This window comes from Schistocerca nitens, chromosome 3, assembly GCF_023898315.1.
Source record: "Schistocerca nitens isolate TAMUIC-IGC-003100 chromosome 3, iqSchNite1.1, whole genome shotgun sequence".
Taxonomy (NCBI): Eukaryota; Metazoa; Arthropoda; class Insecta; order Orthoptera; family Acrididae; genus Schistocerca; species Schistocerca nitens.
The window spans coordinates 710,130,786-710,140,795 of NC_064616.1; positions in this window are offsets into that span (position 1 = coordinate 710,130,786).

The following is a 10,010-nucleotide window of genomic DNA, read 5'->3' on the forward strand; positions in this document are numbered from 1 at the left end:
TCCTGATTTAGGTTTTCCGTGATTTCCATAAATCGCTTCAGGCAAATGCCGGGGTGGTTCCCTTTGAAAGGGCACGGCCGATTTCCTTCCCTCACCCGAGCTTGCGCTCCGTCTCTAATGACCTCGTTGTCGACGGGACGTTAAACACTAATCTCCTCCTCCTAATCACTTTGTATTGGAACAGTTACGTGTTACGTGCCCATCTCTTACCTCCATCTTTCAACAAAGTTATATGGCAAAGATCGCCAACATACGATCTAAGCCTCCAAAAATTGTTACGGTGAAAGCAATCTGTCCGATCCACGCGTCTGCCTTTTTTTTTTTTTTTTTTTTTTTCTTTATTGTGATTTCATTCCCCTGCCCCATATGGGCAGGGGAGGGCTGTCAGCAGCACAATCCGCCGCTCTTCAGCCGAGTGATATGACAATTAAAACAAGAATAAAATAATACATACATAAGGAGGTAAAAAGGGGGAACATAAAACAGAGTAAGGGGAGAAAATGGAGGTAAAAATACACTGATATGTAGACGTTCATTGGGGACAGTTAAAAAAGTCACCAGAAAGTTAAAAAACACAATTGGTGATTCTTAAAACACATGGAAGTCACTAGATGCACAGGCACAGGTTAAAAGTCGGCCACAGTAGTAAAAACACTCCGAAACAACACATTTAAAACCCACTCGGAGCACACACGACGAAGAATAAAACTACCAGGTGGGACCTGCCGAGGGAAAGGGCAGAGAGGATGGAAAAGGAGGGGAGAGCATGGGGCAGCTGGGGAAGCGGCGGGAGGAAGGGAGGAGGGGTAACCGTGGGTTCACGAAGAGGCAGGAGACACATGGGGCGGGAGAGGAAAAGGGAAGACAGGGCAGGAGGGAGCGCAGAGACACTGAAAGAAGGCACAAGAGATGGAGGGGGAGGGGAAAGCCGCTCAGAAGGAGGGAGGGGGAGGAGAGGGAGCCCTGAGGAGGAGGCAGGAAGAGGGGGTTAGAGTTGGTAGGAAGGGTAGATGTCAGGGCGAAGCTCATCATCCGGGAGCGGGAGACGGTGGAAGTTGTGTTGGGAAAGGAGATGGAGGGTGTGGAGATGGAGAGAGGGAGGGACACAACGGTAAAGGCGCGGCAACTGGTCGGGAGTGGAGAGGATGGGAGACACCAGGGGGTGAGGGGGATCAAGGCGACGGACAACATAGAGTGTGCGGATGTGTTCAAGGAAAAGGAGAAGGTGGGGGAAGGGGATGAGGTCATAGAGGATGCGCGTGGGGGACGGAAGGCGGATGCGGAAGGCGAGGCGGAGCGCATGGCGTTCGAGGATTTGGAGGGCGTTATAGAACCGGGGAGGGGCGGAAATCCAAGCGATGCTGGCATAACAAAGGATGGGGCGGATCATGGATTTGTAGGTGTGGAGGATGGTAGAAGGATGCAGACCCCATGTCCGGCTGGACAGGAGTTTCAGGAGGCGGAGGCGGTTGTGAGCTTTGTTTTGGATGGTAAGGAGATGGGGAGTCCAGGTGAGGTGGCGGTCGAGGGTGAGGCCAAGGTATTTGAGGGTAGGAGTGAGGTGGATAGGACGGCCATAAATGGTGAGGTAGAAATCATGGAGGCGGAAGGAACGGGTGGTGCGGCCTATGATGATCGCCTGGGTCTTGGAGGGATTAACACGGAGGAACCACTGGTTGCACCAAGCGGTGAATTGGTCAAGGTGGGTTTGGAGAGTACGTTGGGACCGTTGAAGGGTAGGATAAAGGGCTAGGAAGGCGGTGTCATCAGCGAACTGGAGAAGATGAACAGGAGGGGGAGGTTTGGGCATATCAGCAGTGTACAGGAGATAGAGGAGAGGGGAAAGGACAGAACCTTGGGGCACGCCGGCAGAGGGGTAGAAAGTACGGGAGTTGGAATTGTGGATAGTCACATAGGAGGGACGATGGGAGAGGAAGGAAGCAACGAGACGGACGAAGTTGATGGGGAGAGCATAGGTCTGGAGTTTGAAAAGGAGCCCGGGATGCCAGACACGGTCATAGGCGTTCTGGAGGGCAAGGGAAACAAAGATAGCAGAGCGACGGGAGTTAAGTTGGAGGGAAAGAAGATGGGTAAGGTTAAGGAGCTGGTCGTCAGCAGAGAAGGAAGGCCGGAAGCCACATTGGGTAAGAGGAAGGAGGCGGTGCTGGTTAAGGTGGCAGTGGATACGGCGAGAGAGGATGGCCTCAAAGACCTTACTGAACACGGAGGTGAGGCAGATGGGACGATAGGAAGAGGTAGCAGAGGGGGGTTTGTTAGGCTTAGGGAACAGCAGGACACGGGAAGTCTTCCACAGGTCAGGGTAAAATCCAGTGGAGAGGAGGACATTATACAGGGTAGCAAGGACAGACAGGAAGGATGGAGGGGACTCCTTGAGGTGACGGTAGGTGACGCCATCATGACCAGGGGCGGTGTTGCGTTTGGAGCGGAGGACGAGTGTGATGTCTTGCATGGTGATGGGAGTGTTGATGTCGGAGGGGGGTAGCCGATCCAAGTACTGGAAGCTAGGGGCGAGCGGGGGGACCGAGGTGTCAGTGCGGTCAAGGACAGTGGGGAAGAGGGAGTAATCAAAATGGGGATCGTCAGGAATGGAGAAGACCTCGGATAGGTGGGAAGCAAAATGGTTAGCCTTACTGAGGTTGTCAGGAAAAGGGCGATCGTCATGGAGGATGGGGTAATGCGGGGTGGGATGGCTACCAGTAAGGCGGTGGAAGGCTGACCAGTACTTGGAGGAGTTGACAGGGAGGGTGGAGTTGAGGCGTGTGCATGTCTGACGCCAGTCCCGGCGTTTCTTTGCTGTAAGGAGGTTCCGGATATGTCGCTGTAATTGCCGGTGGCGGGTGAGAGTATCCCGGTCACGAGTGCGGAGGAAGGAGCGGTAGAGCCTGCGGGATTCACGCAGAAGAAGGACGGCCTGCGGAGGAAGCGTAGGGCGGTGAGGGTGGATGAGTTTGGTAGGGACATGAGCCTCCACAGCGTCAGTGATGGTCTTCTGGAGGAAGGAAGAGGCATGGGTGATGTCATCAGGGTGGTGGAAAGTGAGGGGGTGGCTGTCGACCTGTGAGGCAATGGATTCCCGGTAGGCATCCCAATTGGCACGGTGGTAGTCATGGACAGACTTTGGAGGGGCAGGGGGGCGGGTGGCTGCAGTGGCAGGACGGGTAGAGGAGATGGTGAGAAGGACAGGGAGATGGTCACTACCGACGGGATCGAGGACATCAACGGCAATGCGACCAAGGAGGTTGGGGGAAGCGAGGATAACATCGGGGGTGGAGTTACTTTCAGGACGGGTGTGCTGTGGGAGAGGAACAAGGTCACCATGGAGGGTGGCAAGGAACTGATGCCACCGCCGAAGGGTGGCAGGGTCACGGCTGTGGATGTTGAGGTCAGCGGCGATCACATAGGTGGAGAAGGTACGGTCAACATGGGAAATGAAGTCAAAGGGGAGAGGAGCGGCGGGGCGAATATAGATAGTGGCACAGGTGACGGTGAGGGAGGGAAAAAAGAGGCTGAGGAGAAGGTGTTCGGTTGGGTCATTGAGGAGGGGTTGTGGCCGGACAGGGAGATGCCGGAGGTGGCCGATAGCGACCCCGCCTCGAGCTAGGGGAAGGGGATTGTCAGTGCGGTGAAGGAGATAAGGGGAGATGCGGACCACATGGTGGGGTTGGAGGAAGGTTTCATTAAGGATGAAGGAGTCAACCTGGTGCTGGGAGAGGGTATGCATGAAGAGGTATTTGTTTGCAAGGAGGGAGCGAATGTTGAGGTAGAGGAGACGATACTGTTGACGAGCCATGAGAGTGGGTGCGGGAAGGGTGCGGGAAGGGGAGAGGGGCTTAAACGAGGGTGTCTAGACGGGTGAAGGTAAAGTGGGCCTGGTTGTGGGAGTATGTGGCGTAGGTGTTTAAGTGGAAAACAGAGCGGGCAGCGAGGGAAATCTGCTGGAGTGTGTGGGGGCGCTGGAAGGGGTGGATGTTCTGCAGGACGACGGTGAGGAACCGGATGATGTCTTCTGCCGTAGGGGGAGGGCGGAGGGAATTGTTAGGGTGGATAGGTGGGTCAATGGGGCGAAGGGGGACAGTGAGTTCAGGGTTGGTGGGAGGGGGCTTGGCTTTGCATTTGGAGGAATAGGTGGGGTGAGGTTCATTGCAGGTGTTGCAGGATGGGGGGGAGGCGAGGTTGGGACACTGTTTGAGGAAGTGGGAGGCTTTACAATGGGGGCAGGTGGGTGGGTTCTTGCAGTTCTGGGTGAGGTGGTCATTGTACAGAAGACAACGCTGGCAGCGGTAAGATTGAGGAGGGGAACGGGACGGGTCAACAGGGTGGCGGCGGTTGAAAATCAGGGCTCCCTGCGTGAGGAGGTGGTCGATGGAGGAGGCGGACTCTGTGAAGATACGCATGAGGAAAGTAGGGCCAGAGGAGTTGTAAATACGGCGGGCAGAGCGGATTTCCAGGGAGGGGTGGGCATTCAGTTCCGCCAACACCTCAGCCTCCGTGACCACAGGGCTGAGTTTTGTGATGACGGCAGTGAGGGTCGGCGGACGACGTGGCGGTTGGGGTTGGCGAGGAGAGGAGGATGTAAGGAATGGGGTGAGGGATGCGTGGGGCCCAAAGGTGATGCGGGGAAGGCGCCGGAGGAGATCAGTATGGAAGGATGGAGAGGGAGACTTGATGAGAACAGAGTCTCTGCGAGGGATAAGTTGGGTGATGGGTGCACTGGGGATGTACTTCCGGATTTCAAGGGTGAGGGTGCGGGCATCCAGGAATTTCGGATCAGGGTTTGCTAGGACAAAGGTATACAGGGAGGGGGCTGGAGAGGAGGGAGGTGGGATGGTATCCATAGTGGGGTCAGTGGGAGGTGGGGGAGGCGGGGCAGGCAGTGGCCTTTTGGAGGAAGGAGTAGAGGAGAGGTCGCCACTGGGCCGTTTGGAAGATTTTTTGGCGGGTGTTGCCTGGGAGGAGGGATGAGGGACTGGATGGATGGGGAGGTGGTGGGAGGCAGGGCCCTCCTGTGAGGCAGAGGCACCGGATGAGAGGGTAGGGCGCTCTGTGGCGGCGACTGTGGCGCGGCAAGCGGAGACTCCGGTAGGGGAAGCAGCGGTAGTCGCAGGGGGTAGAGGGGGAAAGTCGTCTCGGCGGGCGACAGGAGTGGGAGGGGGGTTGGGAGCAGGGGCAGAGGCAGTAGCGGGAGAAGTAGCAGGGGCAGTAACAGGGGTAGGAGCAGGAGTGACGTACAGGTGGGGATACATCGATGGAGAGGAGATGGATGGGGAGGAGACTGTGAGTAGGGGAGGTGCATGAGACGGGTGAATCCCAGAGGAAGCACTCCATGACGTTACAATGGGGGCAGGTGAAGGAGAGGTGTAGATGATGGTGGTAGTTGGGGCGTCCATGATCGCAGGCGGCAGCGAACACCGAGAGACGGCGGCAGAAGAAGCGGCGAGCACCAAGAGACGGCGGCAGAAGAAGCGGCGAGCACCAAGAGACGGCGACAGCGGCTGAAGAAGCGGCGACCAGGCGGCGGCGGCAGAAGAGGAAGCGGCGAGCACCGACAGACGGCGACCAAGCGGCGGCGGCGGCGGCGGCGGCGGCGGCGGCGGCGGCGGCAAGCACCGGGCGGCGGCGAACAGACGACGGCGGCGGCGGCGGCGAGCACCGACAGACGGCGACCAAGCGGCGGCGGCGGCGGCGGCGGCGGCGGCGGCGGCGGCGGCGGCGGCGGCGGCGGGCAGCAGTGACAGCGTGCAGACGGGCAACAACGCGACAAGCACGAGTGGGGCTCTTCCACGTCGAAGGTACACCCTGAGAGTAGCCCAGGCAGTGCGAGTCCTCGATGAGGAAGTGAGGGAATCCAACCCTCGAATGGCGTCTGCCTTTTTTTTTTTTTTTTTTTTTTTTTCTTTATTGTGATTTCATTCCCCTGCCCCATACGGGCAGGGGAGGGCTGTCAGCAGCACAATCCGCCGCTCTTCAGCCGAGTGATATGACAATTAAAACAAGAATAAAATAATACATACATAAGGAGGTAAAAAGGGGGAACATAAAACAGAGTAAGGGGAGAAAACGGAGGTAAAAATACACTGGTATGTAGACGTTCATTGGGGACAGTTAAAAAAGTCACCAGAAAGTTAAAAAACACAATTGGTGATTCTTAAAACACATGGAAGTCACTAGATGCACAGGCACAGGTTAAAAGTCGGCCACAGTATTAAAAACACTCCGAAACAACACACTTAAAACCCACTCGGAGCACACACGACGAAGAATAAAACTACCAGGTGGGACCTGCCGAGGGAAAGGGCAGAGAGGATGGAAAAGGAGGGGAGAGCATGGGGCAGCTGGGGAAGTGGCGGGAGGAAGGGAGGAGGGGAACCGTGGGTTCACGAAGAGGCAGGAGACACATGGGGCGGGAGAGGAAAAAGGAAGACAGGGCAGGAGGGAGCGCAGAGACACTGAAAGAAGGCACAAGAGATGGAGGGGGAGGGGAAATCCGCTCAGAAGGAGGGAGGGGGAGGAGAGGGAGCCCTGAGGAGGAGGCAGGAAGAGGGGGTTAGAGTTGGTAGGAAGGGTAGATGTCAGGGCGAAGCTCATCATCCGGGAGCGGTAGACGGTGGAAGTTGTGGTGGGAAAGGAGATGGAGGGTGTGGAGATGGAGAGAGGGAGGGACACAACGGTAAAGGCGCGGCAACTGGTCGGGAGTGGAGAGGAAGGGAGACACCAGGGGGTGGGGGGGATCAAGGCGACGGACAACATAGAGTGTGCGGATGTGTTCAAGGAAAAGGAGAAGGTGGGGGAAGGGGATGAGGTCATAGAGGATGCGCGTGGGGGACGGAAGGCGGATGCGGAAGGCGAGGCGGAGCGCATGGCGTTCGAGGATTTGGAGGGCGTTATAGAACCGGGGAGGGGCGGAAATCCAAGCGATGCTGGCATAACAAAGGATGGGGCGGATCATGGATTTGTAGGTGTGGAGGATGGTAGAAGGATGCAGACCCCATGTCCGGCCGGACAGGAGTTTCAGGAGGCGGAGGCGGTTGTGAGCTTTGTTTTGGATGGTAAGGAGATGGGGAGTCCAGGTGAGGTGGCGGTCGAGGGTGAGGCCAAGGTATTTGAGGGTAGGAGTGAGGTGGATAGGACGGCCATAAATGGTGAGGTAGAAATCATGGAGGCGGAAGGAACGGGTGGTGCGGCCTATGATGATCGCCTGGGTCTTGGAGGGATTAACACGGAGGAACCACTGGTTGCACCAAGCGGTGAATTGGTCAAGGTGGGTTTGGAGAGTACGTTGGGACCGTTGAAGGGTAGGATAAAGGGCTAGGAAGGCGGTGTCATCAGCGAACTGGAGAAGATGAACAGGAGGGGGAGGTTTGGGCATATCAGCAGTGTACAGGAGATAGAGGAGAGGGGAAAGGACAGAACCTTGGGGCACGCCGGCAGAGGGGTAGAAAGTACGGGAGTTGGAATTGTGGATAGTCACATAGGAGGGACGATGGGAGAGGAAGGAAGCAACGAGACGGACGAAGTTGATGGGGAGAGCATAGGTCTGGAGTTTGAAAAGGAGCCCGGGATGCCAGACACGGTCATAGGCGTTCTGGAGGTCAAGGGAAACAAAGATAGCAGAGCGACGGGAGTTAAGTTGGAGGGAAAGAAGATGGGTAAGGTTAAGGAGCTGGTCGTCAGCAGAGAAGGAAGGCCGGAAGCCACATTGGGTAAGAGGAAGGAGGCGGTGCTGGTTAAGGTGGCAGTGGATACGGCGAGAGAGGATGGCCTCAAAGACCTTACTGAACACGGAGGTGAGGCAGATGGGACGATAGGAAGAGGTAGCAGAGGGGGGTTTGTTAGGCTTAGGGAACAGCAGGACACGGGAAGTCTTCCACAGGTCAGGGTAAAATCCAGTGGAGAGGAGGACATTGTACAGGGTAGCAAGGACAGACAGGAAGGATGGAGGGGATTCCTTGAGGTGACGGTAGGTGACGCCATCATGACCAGGGGCGGTGTTGCGTTTGGAGCGGAGGACGAGTGTGATGTCTTGCATGGTGATGGGAGTGTTGATGTCGGAGGGGGGTAGCCGATCCAAGTACTGGAAGCTAGGGGCGAGCGGGGGGACCGAGGTGTCAGTGCGGTCAAGGACAGTGGGGAAGAGGGAGTAATCAAAATGGGGATCGTCAGGAATGGAGAAGACCTCGGATAGGTGGGAAGCAAAATGGTTAGCCTTACTGAGGTTGTCAGGAAAAGGGCGATTGTCATGGAGGATGGGGTAATGCGGGGTGGGATGGCTACCAGTAAGGCGGTGGAAGGCTGACCAGTACTTGGAGGAGTTGACAGGGAGGGTGGAGTTGAGGCGTGTGCATGTCTGACGCCAGTCCCGGCGTTTCTTTGCTGTAAGGAGGTTCCGGATATGTCGCTGTAATTGCCGGTGGCGGGTGAGAGTATCCCGGTCACGAGTGCGGAGGAAGGAGCGGTAGAGCCTGCGGGATTCACGCAGAAGAAGGACGGCCTGCGGAGGAAGCGTAGGGCGGTGAGGGTGGATGAGTTTGGTAGGGACATGAGCCTCCACAGCGTCAGTGATGGTCTTCTGGAGGAAGGAAGAGGCATGGGTGATGTCATCAGGGTGGTGGAAAGTGAGGGGGTGGCTGTCGACCTGTAAGGCAATGGATTCCCGGTAGGCATCCCAATTGGCACGGTGGTAGTCATGGACAGACTTTGGAGGGGCAGGGGGGCGGGTGGCTGCAGTGGCAGGACGTGTAGAGGAGATGGTGAGAAGGACAGGGAGATGGTCACTACCGATGGGATCGAGGACATCAACGGCAATGCGACCAAGGAGGTTGGGGGAAGCGAGGATAACATCGGGGGTGGAGTTACTTTCAGGACGGGTGTGCTGTGGGAGAGGAACAAGGTCACCATGGAGGGTGGCAAGGAACTGATGCCACCGCCGAAGGGTGGCAGGGTCACGGCTGTGGATGTTGAGGTCAGCGGCGATCACATAGGTGGAGAAGGTACGGTCAACATGGGAAATGAAGTCAAAGGGGAGAGGAGCTGCGGGGCGAATATAGATAGTGGCACAGGTGACGGTGAGGGAGGGAAAAAAGAGGCTGAGGAGAAGGTGTTCGGTTGGGTCATTGAGGAGGGGTTGTGGCCGGACAGGGAGATGCCGGAGGTGGCCGATAGCGACCCCGCCTCGAGCTAGGGGAAGGGGATTGTCAGTGCGGTGAAGGAGATAAGGGGAGATGCGGACCACATGGTGGGGTCGGAGGAAGGTTTCATTAAGGATGAAGGAGTCAACCTGGTGCTGGGAGAGGGTATGCATGAAGAGGTATTTGTTTGCAAGGAGGGAGCGAATGTTGAGGTAGAGGAGACGATACTGTTGACGAGCCATGAGAGTGGGTGCGGGAAGGGTGCGGGAAGGGGAGAGGGGCTTAAACGAGGGTGTCTAGACGAGTGAAGGTAAAGTGGGCCTGGTTGTGGGAGTATGTGGCGTAGGTGTTTAAGTGGAAAACAGAGCGGGCAGCGAGGGAAATCTGCTGGAGTGTGTGGGGGCGCTGGAAGGGGTGGATGTTCTGCAGGACGACGGTGAGGAACCGGATGATGTCTTCTGCCGTAGGGGGAGGGCGGAGGGAATTGTTAGGGTGGATAGGTGGGTCAATGGGGCGAAGGGGGACAGTGAGTTCAGGGTTGGTGGGAGGGGGCTTGGCTTTGCATTTGGAGGAATAGGTGGGGTGAGGTTCATTGCAGGTGTTGCAGGATGGGGGGGAGGCGAGGTTGGGACACTGTTTGAGGAAGTGGGAGGCTTTACAATGGGGGCAGGTGGGTGGGTTCTTGCAGTTCTGGGTGAGGTGGTCATTGTACAGAAGACAACGCTGGCAGCGGTAAGATTGAGGAGGGGAACGGGACGGGTCAACAGGGTGGCGGCGGTTGAAAATCAGGGCTCCCTGCGTGAGGAGGTGGTCGATGGAGGAGGCGGACTCTGTAAAGATACGCATGAGGAAAGTAGGGCCAGA